This window comes from Sturnira hondurensis, unplaced genomic scaffold, assembly GCF_014824575.4.
Source record: "Sturnira hondurensis isolate 20B ecotype Veracruz unplaced genomic scaffold, ASM1482457v3 Scaffold0001920, whole genome shotgun sequence".
NCBI classification, from domain to species: Eukaryota; Metazoa; Chordata; class Mammalia; order Chiroptera; family Phyllostomidae; genus Sturnira; species Sturnira hondurensis.
In genome coordinates this window covers 1-16,850 of record NW_028074551.1, presented here as the reverse complement: position 1 = coordinate 16,850, position 16,850 = coordinate 1, and positions in this window count along the sequence as shown.

The window sequence follows — 16,850 nt, the reverse complement described above, 5'->3', positions numbered from 1 at the left end:
GATGTGCCAGCAGTGTAGCCTTTACATTCTTACCTGCTCACACACAAAGAAAACAAAGGACAGAAAATTTGCAGTTATATTTTTTTATCCTCACCCAAGAACATTTTTTTCATTGCTTTTTTATGATAATTTAAAAAATAGATTTATTATGTTTCTAAGAACACCCGAAATGATTTATACAGTGATTGTTATATACCTGTATAGCTATATAGATGGATAGAAGTTACAAACCACAGTCAAAAAGCTTTTGAATAAAATATATTGTAAACATCTTACTCTGAAGGTGGCATACCACTTTTAAAGTGTTTCCAGAACATACTAAATTTTACCCCTCAGCCTAATGTCCAAATTCACAAATGAATTATCAAAAAATAGGAGCCATAGCTGAGATAATTCAGTAGACCATATCTTCACTCTAAGCTAACATTGCTCTGACCTTGAACCAGCATATTTAAGACAAAATCCAGTAAAATAAGAGAATAAGTGAAAATCTATACTTTGTTTACTACATAAGTAGTGTATATCATATGCAATTAATATTATCAGAAATATTACACTATGAGAACCTTAGGAATGATATCCTGCAGCTCCTACTTTAGACCTGTGAGGAAATTAATAACAGAATTAGAGTTCTGTAGTGAGTAGTAATAGCAGAACATGAGGGAAGCCTGGTATTTAATTCTGCCTGTATGGAGGCTATCACTAATACAGACAAGTCATAATGTGAGATTGGGCATTAATTACAGAGTAACTTTAATAGACAGCCTCATTTTCCCCACATTCAAAGTAAATAGATGAAAAAACACTAGCATGTAAAGAATAAAGGTTTTATAAGCTACTTGTTGAAATGAAAGTTTAGCAACAAGTATGTAAGCACTTTCAGAGCAATTATTAAACCAAACTTCCTCATGTTTCAACTTCTTAAAGAGATACACGGTTATTATTTTCCTCAAGCAGGCGAAAAATAAAGCAGAGAACTAATGGATGTTTTCAAGTCATTATAGTGCATCTGTTGCTCTTCACGGGGTATTATAACAGATGCACATTTCTTTTTTATGAAAGTACAGTTTCATTAAGTCTTAAAAGTACACTGTGGGAAACTGAGAGGTGACCGATGAGAAAGTCTGTCAACAAGCAGTTTGTGACCACTTAACTCTGCAGGGCACGACACTAAACACAATGAGATGTTACAAAAGAGATGAAAGGCATGCCCTGTGACCTTGAGGAAGTTAAAAACAAAGTCTAGTGCATACCAATTATTTTAGAATTTATAATAGTTTGCCATAGTAGGTGAGCAAGGACACTCTTATTTCCTTCACTCAGTCAGGAGGTAAACATATTCCTGGATATTTTCAGTTGTAAGCTAACAATTCTTTTTACTTGCATTAGATTGTTGTTACAATGCTTTAATAGGTCCTCCTGGAAATTAAAAAAATCTTAAATTGAAGAAAGTCTTTCTCAAATCCAAATGACAAAATTGATTAAGATGGTAGGAATTAAAAATCCCTGGTTAGGAAGTCTCAGCTGGGGCTGCCAAATACTTATCATCTGCTCCTGGTCTCAAGTCTCAGCTTCCTCATTTGTTTAATAGGGATCATAAAAGGCTCATCTCAGAGCATAATTGTGTAAATTATTAATTTTTATTACAATATTTTTTAAAATTTATTTAATTATTTTTCAAGTACAGTTTTCTGTCTATTCCCAACCCCCCGTGCTCCCCCTCCCTCCCATTTCCACTCTTCTTAGTTGTTGTCCATGTATCATTTATATTTTTTTCCTCTAAATCCCTCCCCTATTTCCCCTGAAATTCCCTCCCCTCTCCCCTCTGGTTGCTGTCCCCCTGTTCTCTATTTCAGAGAAATATTTTGTTTGCTTGTTTGTTTTGTTGTTTAGCTTCCTGTTAAAGGTGAGATCATATGGTATTTGTCCTTCAACACCTGGCTTATTTCACTCAGCATAATGCATTGCTTTTTTGAGAGTGAGGCAGGGGGAGAGAGAGAGAGAAAGAGAGTGAGCACTGTAACCAACTGAGCCAAACTGGCCAGGGCTGCAGTCATTTTTATTTGTTTATTTATTCATTTGGAATTAAGAAAATTTTATTTTCATTCATAAAATTAATAAAAATGGCAACAACACATTTACAGAGTCCCTTATCAATTAAAAAACTGGAAGGAAACAAAATATTCCAGAGACATCTTGAAAAGTTTCAAAGGAATACACACCAGGCTAAGAATCTAGAGCTAAACTGTGGTTGTGTAACAGGTTACATTTATTCCTGCATTTTCTCAATAAGTTCTTCCTTGTATTTGCCTTTCTCTTTTCCAAATTTCTGAGATTTGACTTTGCATTCAAGAATTTTTTCCCAATATTTGTCTAGTTTTAGCCTGGTAATACCCCCCTTACTCAGGTGAATGCCCACATGGACAGTGGCATGGTTAGCCTTCTTATATTGCACTCCGTTAATGTAGATGACATATTTATTTCTTTACACCTGTACTACCTTGCCGATTTGCTGACCTCTGTAGTGTCCTCAAACCACCTGGACCACCTTCCCCTTGTGGATAGGCATAGAGTGGATGTCGCACTTCTGCTGCAGCTTGTTTTTTCTGCAGTCTGACATCACGAAGGGATTGATCTTCATAGTGACCATCAGAGAGGTTGTGGGGAGAGAACAGCACAAAAGTCTTGAAGCTGACTAAAGCGAGAAGGCACAGACTAGAGAAGAATGCGTGGTTGGGGTCATACAGAGAGATCTCTGGAGAGATGATTAACCCCATGGGAGGTGGGGAAGGGCCCTACTTGGCAGGATTCATATGTTCTGTAGTCATTTTTAAGTTCAGAATTTATAATTCCTCTTACCTGCTTTTACTACATTCTTTCTAGATTTTAGATTCTCCTTACTTACTTGTACCTACACTTTGCTGCCTGCCTGGCCTTTTAATGGGAGGATTTCATAGATGGAAATATTCAAGCACTAAATTTAGATCCCTGGTTGCTTTCCTTTTCTTTCCTGCCTTCCATCCTCCAACACTTCTGGTTTTTTTTTTGGCGTATGTTTGTTTGTTTTGTTTTCAGAAACTTAAAAATATCTCTAAGTTTGGAAAGTTCTCCACATGAAGAACTGGAGTTTCTCCCCACGTTTCTATATCAAGTTTATTATTAGTGTTAGTAATTACACCTGAACATTTTGGGGATGGGTGGTGGGACTACATTGATTGATATGCTTTCTGTTGTGTAAGCTACTATAATTAAGGTGACCATACAATTTATTACCCAAACCAAGACAATTATGAGACTAAAAAGAGGAACTATTAGTCATTAAATCAGAATAAAATAAACGAACTACATGACCCACCAATTCCATTCTTAGATACCTACTCAGGAGAAATAGTAACACTTTCACTCAAAGACTTGCACGTGAATGTTCATAGCACCATTAATTGTAATAGCCAAAAAGTGCAAACAACACAAATATGTTTTAACTGGTGAATGGATAAACAAAATGCAGTATGTCTGTATAATAGAGTACTATTCAGCAATAAAAAAGAACAAAATAGTGATACATGCTACTGCACGAATGAACTTTGTGTAGGCAGCATAAAGATATTTATTCTTAGTTTCTGGAATCTGTGAATGCATTATCTGGCAAAACGGACTTTACAGATGTGATTATATTGGGTCCAGTACAATATTCTCATTTCAAGATCCTTAACTAATCACCTGGGTACTTACTTATAAGAGGGACAATGGAAACAAAGGTCAGAGTGGTGTGACCATGAGCTAAGAAAAGCTGGTGGCCTCTAAAAGCTGGAAAAACAAGGAATGGATTTCCCCCTAGAGCTTCCAGAAGGAACGCATCTCTGATGATACTTGGATTTTAGCCCCATAAGTCCCACTTTGGACTTCTGACCTTTGGTTCTATAAGATAATTCATATTGTTTTAGGCCACAAGGTTTGTGCTAATTCGGTATAGCAGTAATTGAAAACTAGTGTAAACGTCATAAACATTTTGCTAAGTGAAAGAAGACTGACTAAAAAAACAACCACCTCAGATGATTCCATTTATATGAAATGTCAAAAAATGCATAGGATGAGGAGTAGAAACAGGGATTCATCATACATGGACATGAGGAATCTTAATGGGGTGATGGAAATATTCTAAAACTATATTGTGGTGATAACTACACAACTTGGCAAATTTACCCAAATAATCAACTTGTGTAATTTAAACAAATGAAGTATATAATATATAAATTACACCTCAATAAAGTTGTTAAAAGTGGGAAGAGGGTCACCTTACTGATAAGACAGTGGTTCATCACGATCTCCCTGAAAACTTAAGAAGATGTCTTGGTCTTACTCCTGTAGGCTCTTATTCACTGGGTTTGCAATAAAGCTGGGCATCTGCATGATTACTTAACATTATCCCTAGGTGTATCCCGATATAAAACACTGGGGTATTTCTCAACATATGGTCTGTTTGTATTATCTGCATCCTAATCACCCCAGGTGTTAACAAAAAATGCAGATGTTGCCCTGGCTGGCGTGGCTCAGTGTATTGAGTCCAGCCTCTGAACCAAAGGGCATCTGGTTCAATTCTCAGACAGAGCATGTGCCTGGGTTGCAGGCCAGGTTCCCAGGGCAGGGCACATGAGAAGCAACTACACATTGAAGTTTCTCTCCCTCTCTTTCTCACTCCTTTTCCCTCTCTAAAAATAAATAAATGAAATTATTTAAAAAATGCAGGTATCTTGGTTCTAATGCAGGTCTACTGAATCAGAATCTCTGGGTATTGGGCCCATCATCTGCTGTTTCAATGAGTTTATGAACCTCTGCTCTATGAAGCAAGCAATATCTTAGTTTCTGCTCTAATTCTAAATGTCCAAAAGCTGTCCCATGCAACAGAAACTGATTGTCACTATGTATCAATAGGCAGAAGGCTGGCACGGAGACAGTGATTGGAACCACTGTTCAATTACCTATATAATTTTGGCTTTTAAAAAATTCCTGTTTGAGCAAAGCTCAGGAATATTCACTGCAGTATGATCTAATGGAATAATCTTCTAATCCATATTCATTTTTGATTGCCTCCAAGATTAAATACCTTCAAGGGCAGCCAAAGAAATCACTGTTATTGAAGGACCTCAAAAGAACAGGTGGGAAAAATACTGGGTTACTGGAGAGAGGAAGGGGAAAGAAGGCTCTTGCCTTGCCAGCTGGAGACTCCCTTTAAAGCTAAATCCCAGTTAGAAAAAGTTTTACCCATCTACCTTTCTGTTAATGTTAGCTCCCCAGGATACTGTGAATGTATAATCCTCACACTCGCTAATACAGAACTCATTTACCTCTGCCCCCAAATCGCAAATAATTACTCAGAGACCTAAATAATTTAAGGCTAAGACATGTCTTATTAAAATATTATGGGGAAAGCTTGGAAGAAAGTGTCGGGCTTTACAAAGTATCCAAGAAAGGAAAAAACAGATTCCCAGACCTAGAAATAGTCTCTGATGGAAATCTCTCAGCTGCCTGACTGTATGCTTCATGTTATCCACCAGCTCCTATGCTTTTTTAGGAGGGCCTTGTATAACACTCACCTTCCCTCAAGTAAGGTCACTGCTGGGTATGTGCTAACAAATCATCCCTTGGTGCTCATACTTTAGAAATCTCCTTGAAGAAGGGAAAGAGACAGTTTTTGTGAGGAATAAGGTGGAACAAGAGACATTTTCTAGCACATGTAGCTTTCAAACCAAAGTAAAGTCTACAGTCACCTCAAAACAGGGGATAAGTCAAAGCTCCTAATTAAAAACACATTAATGTTGCCTAAAGATTTCTTTATAGTCACATATGAATTTTGTAACTACATCCCTATCTTCTTTGATCCATAAAAATGCACTGGAGTGGCAACAGAAAAACTGTTTGAAGGAGGTACAGATCAATTTTGTATATTTGTACCAAGAAAAAGTATTAAGGGAAAATGTACTTCTCTTACTTTATTTTAGACTGTTTTTTAAAACTAAAATTTTTTGCCTCCTTTATTGCACTTAAAGAAAAAGAAATCTTCCTCTATTTTACATTAAAAGTAGTAGTAAGAATCTATCTAGTAAAAATGCATCTTTAAATCATTGGGTTCCACCCTTGTGTGCTGTTGGTGAGAATGTAAAATGGTACAGCTGCTATGGAAAACAGTATGGAGGTTCCTCAAAAAATTGAAAATAAAGTTTCCATATGATTCAGCAATCTCACCTCTTGGTATGTATTCAAAATAATTAAAAACAGGATCTCAAAGAGATATTTACATATCCATGTTTACAGCAGCATTCTTTGCAACAGGTGGATGTAACCCTCATGGGTGAATGGCTAAACAAAAGGTAGTATACAAGTACAATAGAATATTATTCAAGCTCAAAAGGGGAAGAAAATTATGAAACATGCTACAACATAGATAAACCTTCAGGACACAATACCAAACAAAATAAGGCAGTCAAAAATATGAACATTTTATGATTACACTTATATGAAGCACCTAGAGTAGTCAAAATCTTAGAAATGGAAGGCAGAATGGTGGGTGCCAGGGGCTGTAGAAGGAGGAAACAGAATGTTTTCATGTAAAGGGGACATAGTTTCAGCTTTGCAAGGAGAAAAAATTCTGCATATTAGCTACACAACAGTGTGAAGTACTTAACATCCCTGAGCTGTACACTTAGAATTGGTTAAGATGATAAATATTATGCATGTTTACCACAATAATAATATAGCATAATTCTATTTCTAATAAAAATAGTCATGGACATGTAAAGTACAGCATAGAAAATATAGTCAATTATATTGTAATAAGTATGGTATGATGTCAGATGAGTAACAGACTTATCAGGATATCACTTTATAAGGTATATAAATATCTAATCACTCTTTTGTACATCTGAGACTAATATAATGTACATCCACTGTAACTGGAACAAAAGAAAAATAGGTCTTCCTTTTTTTGCATCCCCTGAGGCCGAGGGCAAAATAACTTGTTGTTTTAAAACAATTATAATCCTAGTGTAATGTTTTTACACACACAATAAATGTCAAAGCTAAGTTATTTTTTAAAACCTGGGATCCTTGCATTTTAGAATGAGCAATCCTTAAAAACATCAGCAAATCATTTCTCACTGAAACTATACACAGAGCACATTTCTTTCTTTTTTAAAATATATTTTATTGATTATACCATTACAGTTGTTCTATTCCACCTTCATTCCCCTCCACCCTGCACAAGCCCTCCCCCACCATTCCCCCCCTTTAGTTTTTGCCCATGTGTCTCAAGTTCTTTAGATTCTATATTTCCCCTACTATTCACTTCCTCCCCATCATCTATTTTCTACCTACCGTCTATGCTACTTGTTTTCTGTACCTTCTCTCCCCTTCTCCTCCTCACACTCCCCTGTTGCTAACCCTCCGTGTGTTCTTCATTTCTATGGTTCCACTCCTGATCTAGCTGCCCTCTTGGTTTGCTTTTGTTTTAGGTGTGGTTGTTAATAACTGCGAGTTTGCTGTCCTGTCACTGTTCATATGTTTTATCTTCTTCTTCTTCTTAGATAAGTCCCTTTAACATTTCATATAATAAGGGATTGGTGATGATGAACTCCTTGAATTTGATCTTATCTGAGAAGCACTTTATCTGTCCTTCCATTCTAAATGAAAGCTTTGCTGGATAGAGCAATCTTGGCTGTAGGTCTTTGGATTTCATGACTTGGAATACTTCTTTCCAGCCCCATCTTGCCTGTAAGGTCTCTTTTGAGAAATCCGCTGACAGTCTGATGGGAACTCTTTTGTAGGTGACTGTCCCCTTATCTCTTGCTGCTTCTAGGATTCTCTCCTTCATTTTCATCTTGGCTAATGTAATTATGATGTGCCTTGGTGTGTTCCTTCTTGGGTCCAACTTCTTTGGGACTCTCTGAGCTTCCTGGATTTCCTGGAAGTCTATTTCCTTTGCCAGACTGGGGAAGCTCTCCTTTGTTATTTGTTCAGATAAGTTTTCCACTCGTGGCTGTTTCCTTTCCCCTTCTGGTACCCTTATAACTCAGATGTTGGAACGTTTAAAGATGTCGTTCCTAAGCCTCTCCTCATTTTTTTGAATTCTTGTTACTTCACATTTTTCTGTTTGGTCATTTCTTCCTTCCTTCTGGTCCACTCCCTTAATTTGAGTCCCAGTTTCCTTTCCATCACTATTGATTTCCTGTGCATTTCCCTTCATTTCAACTAGTTTAGCCTTCATATGTTCCTTTACTTTGTGACAAAAATCAACCAGTTCTGTGAGCATACTGATCACCAGCATTTTGAACTGTGCATCTGAGAGTTTCGCTATTTCTTTGTCGCTTAGAGTTATCAGCTCTGGGGCTTTGAGTTCTTCTTGAGCCATATTTTGGACTGTTTGTGCCTATTACATACGAGGAGCAGAGTCCTAGGTGTTCACCAGGGTGGGGCAACTCGGTTGCTGGGTTGAGAGGCTGTACTTGGGGGCAGGGTCAAAAAGGGGCAATGGTGGTCCCCTCTGCTGCTTCCTGCTGCTAGGGCCTGTGAGGTCTGTCTCATTGTGCAGGGATGTGTGACTGAGGTCAGCCTGCTGCCTTACACCCTCACTGGGTCTGCCGCTGTGGCCTGCGTGGTCTGTCTCGCTGCTCACTGCTCACTCCTTTGCCGGTTTATCTGCGTGCAGATGTGTGACCATGGTCAGCCTGCCACCTTGCATCCTTACTGGATCTGCCTGATGCTACCCTGGCTGCCTGGGCGTCTGGGGTCAGGGAATCCTTCTGGCCCAACTCTGCTCCGATGCTGGCTCTGCTCCTCTTACTGGTCCAGTTGAATGGTTGGTTGTTGTTGTACTTCCGTATAGTTCAATTTTCTGTTCTTTGGCTGTGTCTTTGTTTACTAAACCTTTGTTGTATTCAAACTTGGTTGTGGGAGAAGGCACAGTGTTTCCACCTATACCTCCATCTTGGCGGGAGTCTTCTTCTTTTTTTTTTTTTTAGATTTTATTTATTTATCTCCAGAGGGGAAGGGAAGAAGAGAGGGAGAGAAGTATTAATGTATATTCGCCTCTCATGCATCCCCAGGCACGCACCCTGACTGGGAATCAAACCGCCATCATCTGGTTTGCAGGCCCACACTCAATCCACTGAGCTACACCAGCCAGGGCATTTCTTGATTCACAAGGATGAGGTGAAGAACTTCTGTATATTGAATTTAAATGTTATTTTCTGATTAGTTAAATCTTTTAAATGAACACAGAACACAAACACTGATCCCTTTAAATAGAGAAACTGACCACACTTTCAGGTTACCTTTACCATTTAATGAAAATTTGGATATATATCAACATGAGACCTTCAAAGAATGAGAAACTAGATGGAAGAGGAGAAAGAGAAAAGTGCAGAGGCCTCTTTTTCCTGTGTTTTTTTTTCTTCTTGTCAACAGCAGAAGAAAAAAAGAGAGAGAATAAAATGGCAAAATGACTTCTTTTTAGAAAGTAGAGGATGAGGGTGGGGAATACTCAGGAGGCAGAATGAAATGACCGAGGGCAGGAGAAAGCTGTTTCAAAAGGTTTCTGCCCCTTTGAGAAAGTGAAGGCACAGATGGAATTCTCCTCATCTGCTACAAGATTTTTAGAGGTAGTCAAATAAATGGTTTTACTTTGGGATCATTCTCAATCTTTCACTTGTCTTGACCATTCTTGCTCTTCATCAAAGGGGGTATTCAGATTAGAATTTAAAGAACAATTGAAAGAGATAGACCTGCTCAGCTGAAATTAAATACTAACTATTGTGAATTAATGTTTTTTTTTCTTTTCATGGGTCTGCTTTACCCATTATGCTATAAATTCCATGAAGCCAAGGGCCCCATTTCATTTATCTTTATAGGCTTGGCACCAAGAACAGTCCCTGGCAAATAGTAGGGTCTCAAAATAATGCTTGTTAATAAAAATTAAACTGGTTAACTGGAAAAGGCACTCACTCTTAATACCTAGCTGAAGTCCCACTATCTTGGTGAAGCCCTCCATAACTGCTTTAACCTGGACGTCTTTCTCTTTCATCTGAATTTCTATACCACTTTTATCTATGTCATGTAGTTAAGAACACTCTTCTATACCAAAACTATGTCTGCATTGTTCTACATCTTAATAGTTTAATGATGAATACAACTTTAAAACTTTAAATCTTGTACTTTAATTCATTTTATTTTTATTTTTTAATATAATTTTTATTTAATTCTTGTTCAAGTACAGGTTTCTGTCTTATATTCCCAACTCTGCCCGCCCCCAGCCCCATGCTTCCCGCCTCTCTCCCCTTTCCACCCCCCACCCTTAGTTATTGTCCATGTGTCCTTTATACTTGTTCAAGTGAGTCCATTCCCTTTTCCCCTATGATTCTCTCCCCTCTCCCCTCTGGACCCTGTCAGCCTGTTCCATATTTGAGTGTCATTGGTCATATTTTGCTTGCTTGTTTGGTTTGTTTAGATTCCTGTTAATGGTGTTCCAGCAGTTTTTTAGTAGAGGCTATAGGATTTTCCATGTACACTATCATGTCATCTGCAAACAGTGCCAGTTTTGTTTCCTCCTTTCTAATTTGGATGCCTTTTATTTCCTTTTCTTGTCTGATTGCTGTGGCTAGAACTTCTAATACTACATTGAATAGAAGTGATGAAAGTGGGCAACCTTGTCTTTTTCCTGATCTTAGTGGAAAAGCTTTTAGTTTTTGCCCATTGAGTATTATGTTGGCTGTAGGTCTTTCATATATTGCCTTTATTATGTTGAGGAGTGCTCCCTCTATTCCCATTTTTCTGAGTACCTTTATCATAAATGGGTGTTGAACCTTATCAAAAGCTTTTTCCGCATCTATTGATATGACCATGTGATTTTTGTCCTGCTTTTGTTTATGTGGTGTATTATATTTATTGATTTACGAGTATTGAACCATCCTTGCATCCCTGGGATGAATCCCACTTGGTTCTGGTGTATGATTTTTTTGATGTATTGTTGGATGGGATTTGCCCATATTTCATTGAGGATTTTAGCGTCTATGTTCATCAGCGATATTGGCCTGTAGTTTTCTTTCTTTGTTGTGTCTCTGTCTGGCTTTGGAATTAGGTTGATGCTGGCTTCATAAGAAGAGTTGGGGAGTTTTCCCTCCTTTTGGATTTTTTGAAATAGTCTGTGAAGAATAGGGGTTAGCTCTTCCTTAAACGCTTTGTAGAATTTTCCTGTGAAGCCTTCTGGTCCAGGGCTTTTGTGTGATGGGAGTGTTTTGATTACTGCTTCAATTTCATTTGCTGTTATTGGCCTGTTCAAGTTTTCTGCTTCTTTTTCATTGAGTTTTGGAAGATTATATTTTTCTAGAAGTTTGTCCATTTCACCTAGGTTTTCAAATTTCTTGGCATACAGTTCCACATAGTAATTTCTTACAATCCTTTCTATTTCTGCGGTATCAGTTGTAATCTCTCCTCTTTCATTTCTGATTGTGTTTATTTGGGTCTTCTCTCTTCTTTTCTTGATGAGCCTACTTAGAGGCTTGTCTATTTTGTTTATCTTTTCAAAAAACCAACTCCTGGATTCATTGATCCTTAGAATTGTGCTTTTAGTTCCTATGTCATTTAATTCTGCTCTGATCTTGGTTATTTCCTTCCTTGTACTTGCTCTGGGCTGTCTTTGTTTTTGTTCCTCGAGTTCTTGGAGGCATCGGGTTAGGTTGTTTGTTTGAAATGTTTCTATTTTCTTTAGGTAGGCCTGTATTGCTATAAACTTCCCTCTCAGGACTGCCTTCACTGTGTCACATAGGTTTTGGGTTGTTGTGAGTTCATTTTCATTTGTTTCCAGAAGCTTTCTGATTTCTTCCCTAATTTCAATCTTGACCCATTCGTTGTTTAATAGCCTACCGTTCAGTGTACATGATTTTGGGTGTTTGGGGTTTTTTTCATTGGGGTCGGTTTCCAATTTCAGTCCCTTGTGATCAGAGAAAATGCTTGGTATGATTTTTATTTTCTTGAATTTATTGAGACTTGTTTTGTGTCCTATCATGTGATCTACCTTTGAAAATGTTCCATGTGCGTTTGAAAAGAATGAGTATTTAGCTTCTTTCGGATGGATGGCTCTATATATATCAATTAGGTCCATTTCATTTAGGGTGTCATTTAATGCTGCAATATCTTTGTTGATATTTTGTTTGGAAGATTTGTCCATTTTAGAGAGTGGGGTGTAAAAATCCCCTACTACAATTGTGTTGCTGTCAATTTCTTTCTTTAGGTCCTCCGGAATTTTCTTTATATATTTGGATGCTCCTATGTTGGGTGCATATATATTTATGATGTTAATGTCTTCTTGGTGGATTCTCCCTTTGAGTATTATGAAGTGACCTTCTGGGTCTCTCTTTATGGCCCTTCTTTTGGAATCTATTTTGTCTGATATGAGAATTGCTACCCCAGCTTTTTTTTTCTTGTCCATTTGCTTGGAAAATGTGGTTCCATCTTTTCACTTTTAGTCTGTGGTGGTCCTTTGACCTGAGGTGGGTCTTTTGTAGGCAGCATATGTGTGGGTCATGCTTTCTTATCCATTCAGCTATTCTATGTCTTTTAATTGGTGCATTTAATCCATTTACGTTTATGGTTATTATTGAAAAGTACTTATTCATTGTCATATGTACCTGTGTTCCTCTCTATCTCTCTCTTTTCCTTCCTTTCCTAAAGCAGTCCTTTTAGTAATTCTTGTTGAGCTGGTTTGGTGGAGATGTATTCTTTTAGATTTCTTTTGTCTTGGAAGCTCTTTATTTGGCCTTCTATCTTGAATGAGAGCCTTGCTGGGTACAGTAGCCTTGGTTGTAGGCCTCTGTTTCTCATTACTTGGAATATTTCCTGCCATTCTCTTCTTGCTTGGAATGTTTCCGTTGAGAAGTCAGTAGCCAAGGTTATTGGGACCCCCTTGTATGTTATTTCCTTTTTCTCCCTTGCTGCCTTTAGGATTTTCTCTTTGTCTCGGAGATTTGCCATTTTAATGATGATGTGTCTTGCAGTAGGCCTCTTTGGATTCCACCTACTTGGGACTCTCTGCGATTCCTGAATTCATGTGACTTTCTCTCTCCTCAACTTAGGAAAATTTTCCATATTTACTCTTTCAAGGAGGTTTTCTATCCCTTGTTCTTCTTCCTCTCCCGGTATTCCTATTATTCGGATATTATTACGTTTCATGTTGTCTTGCATTTCTCTTAAATTCTCCTCATTTTTTCTGATTTCTTTTTCCATTATTTGGTCTGTCTGGGAGATTCTTTCTATTCTGTCTTCTGTCTCACTTATGTGATCTTCTACCATATCGATTCTATTCTTCATACCTTCTACTGTGTTCTTTAGTTCAGAAATTGTATTCTTCATTTCCTCTTGGCCTTTACTAAGGGTTTCCATTTCCTTTTTCATGTTGGTGTAGTTTTCAGTGAGCTCACTGTAGCTCCCCTGTAGTTTCTGGTAGCTCATTGTAAGCTCGTTGAATTTCCTGATAACCAGTGCTTTGAATTCAATATCTGATAGTTGGCTTGCCTCTATTTCATCTAATGTTCTTTCTGAGATTTCCTCCTTTTCTTTCATTTGGGGGTTCTTTCTTTGTCTTTCCATTGTTTGTGTTGCTATTCTTGTTGGCTTCAGCTTCTTAAAGTGATCTGTTCTGGTTTCCTGGGTTTATGGTGTGAACTTCTGTGGTAAGTTGCCTGTGAGATTCAGTGGTGCAGTCTCCTGTAGGTATTTTGGTGTTCTCCACTTCCACCTACTCCTCTTGTTGGCTTCCAGCTGGTCAAACCTTTTCTTCTGGTCTCCCTAGCTGCAGCAGCCTGAGGGGCTATTAGTGTGGCCTTTCTCTCCTCTTGGTGAACTTAGCTGGTCTCGCCAGTGCCTTCCCAAGATCCAGAATGGCACCGCTCTCCCGTGCCCCACTGAGAGCAGGTTTCTCCCCAGGCTTCCCAGCTCTGGCCTGGCGTGAGGGCACGCACTCCCAGCCAGGCTTTCCTGGTCTCTCAGGCTTGGGCTTGGACCTTTCCCAGTGCTATAGCTGCACACACTGGGCAACTCACAATTCTTCCAAGCTGGCAACCACAGTCTGACTCCCGGTGCTTCTCAGTCTGCGCCCAGCTGGGTAGGGATAGATCTGGTGATTGGCTCTTCCCTAGGGGCCCTGTCAGTCTCGCGCAGCACCCTGAAGCTGTGTGAGCCCCCGCTGGAGTCCCTAGCTGGAATCCCCCGGGATTGGGAATTTGCACCACTGGGAATGCGTGCCACCGGGAATGCACGTCACCAGGAATGCACGGGATTCCCAGACTTCCAAGATGGTGACCACCCTTACTCTGCATGCTTCTCAGTCTGCGCTCAGCTGGGTAGGGATGGATCTGGCAATTGGTGCTTCCCCAGGGGCCCTGTCAGTCACGCGCAGGGCCCGCAGCCTCTGTTCCGTTCCCTAGTACCTTGCTGATCTGAGGTCCTCTCCTCTCCTCAACCTCTGGTCATTCAGTGTCCGCTATACTCTCTGGGGTTCTGCTGTCCTATATGTTGGGTCCCTGTTGGGTGTTCACTGTGCTCCTCTGCAGAGCAGCCTGGTTTTTCTCCGGCGCATGAAGGGAAGTGAAATCCTTTGTCCTACTCCGCCGCCATCTTCCTGTGTCTCCCCTAATTCATTTTATTATTATGGAAAAAATAGTAAGCTATATACTACTACATCTTAGGTAGACATGACACTGCAGTGCATGGCCATCTAGTTTACAGAACTATACTAATGACATAATTAAGCTAGAAAAAATCCTGCTACTGTAGACATAAAGGAAAACAAGTACTAGGCCTAAGGTCAAAGAGGGAGAAAGCATGACAGTTGAAAGAGGCTATAGTAAGAAAATTTTGTGCATAGTGAGAGAAGTAAAGTTGTGAACTGAAGCCTTTTATCTTGGCCAGATCATAATTGCCAAGGTGGGATGCCCCATTATACAACATCCTAGGTGAGGCTAAACGTATAAACTCTTTTGCATAACTTGTAGAGGAAAATAATCATTCCAGCAAGAAGGAGTTAGGGCACTAGGATCCTAATTAAAATATTTTCAAAGGGAGAAATATTTATGTCAATTTTTAAACCTTTTTTTTTCCCACAGGAAAGCCATATAGGAGCCAGAAATTCAAACTTTCTTTTTCTTGTCTCCTTTGTGACCTTTTTAGATTGGCCAAATCCTCAGGTATGAAATAAGTACACAAGAATTTTCACCCCAGCTGGTGTGGCTCAGTGGATTGAGTGCCAGCCTGTGAACCAAAAGGTCACCCATTTGTTTCCCAGTTAGAGCATATGTTTGGGTTGTGGGCCAGGTCCATAGTAGGGGCGACATGAGTACAAGCACACATTGATATTTGTTGCTTTCTTCCTCTTTTCCCCTCTAGAAATAAATAAATAAAATCTTTTTTTAAATAATAAAACCTTGCCATCTGCAACAACATGGATGGACATAGAGTGTATTGTGCTGAGTGAAATATGTCAGGGAAAGAAAATTGCCATAAGCTTTCACTTATATGTGGAATCTTAAAAAAATAAACAAAATAAATATACAAAAAATGGAAACAGGATTGTGAATACAGAGAACATTTTGATGGTTTCCAGATGGGAGGGGTGTTGTGGGATGGGTGAAAAAGGTGAAGGGATTAAGGAGTACAAATTGGTAGTTACAAAATAGTCATAAGTATATAAAGCACAGCATAGGGAATATAGTAAAAAGATTGTAATAATTATGTATGGTGTCAGATGGGGACAAGATTTATCAGGGTGATCACTACATATGTTATATAAATGTGTAATCTCTGTTGTATATCTGAAACTAAGATAATATTGTATGTCAACTGTACTTGAAAAATAAACAGTTACTTTTAAAGTCATATTACTCTTAAGAACTTTTCCTAATATTAGTAGAAAATATCACCAGGTAATAGTTTATCTTCATATCACCATTCATATAAGACTGGGTGTGGTGAATGGAAGATAAAATGCTCTTCTTCATTTATTTCCCACACTTAGCACTCCCAGCCAAAGTAGTTTTGGCTACTTGAATCTTAAAATAATTTAAAGAAAAACATCAACCTATCTTGCAAATTTTTAGCTTTTACTGGTATCATGTAGGTCTAAATGAATATCATAAGAACTAGAAAATATATGCCTAGTCTGGCTCCAAAATATGCATTATAAATAAAATGTTAATCTCAAACACATGAAACTCAAGCACCAACTTACACCATACACAAAAATAAATTCAAAGTGGATAAAAGACTTAAATATAAGCCGTGACACCATTAAAGTCCTAGAGGAGAACATTGGCAGGAAAATATCAGATATTTCATGCAGCAACATTTTTACTGATATGTCCCCTAGAGCAAGGACTATAAAGGAAGGAATAAACAAGTGGGATCTCATCAAAATAAAAAGCTTCTGCACAGCTAAAGAAAACAGCATTAAAATAAAAAGACAACCAACTGGATGGGAAAACATATTTGCCAATGATACCTCAGACAAAGGTTTAATCTCCAAAATATACAAAGAACTCACACGACTTCACTCTAAGAAGACAACTAACCCAATTAAAAAGTGGGGAAAGGACTTGAACAGACACTTCTCCAAGGAGGACATACAGAGCATCCAGAGACACATGAAGAGATGCTCAATATCGCTCGCTATCAGACAGATGTAAATTAAAACCACAATGAGATAGCACTTTACACCAGTCAGAATGGCTATCATAAACAAAGCCATAAACAACAAATGTTGGAGAGGGTGTGGGGAAAAGGGGACTCTGCCCACTGTTGGTGAGATTGCA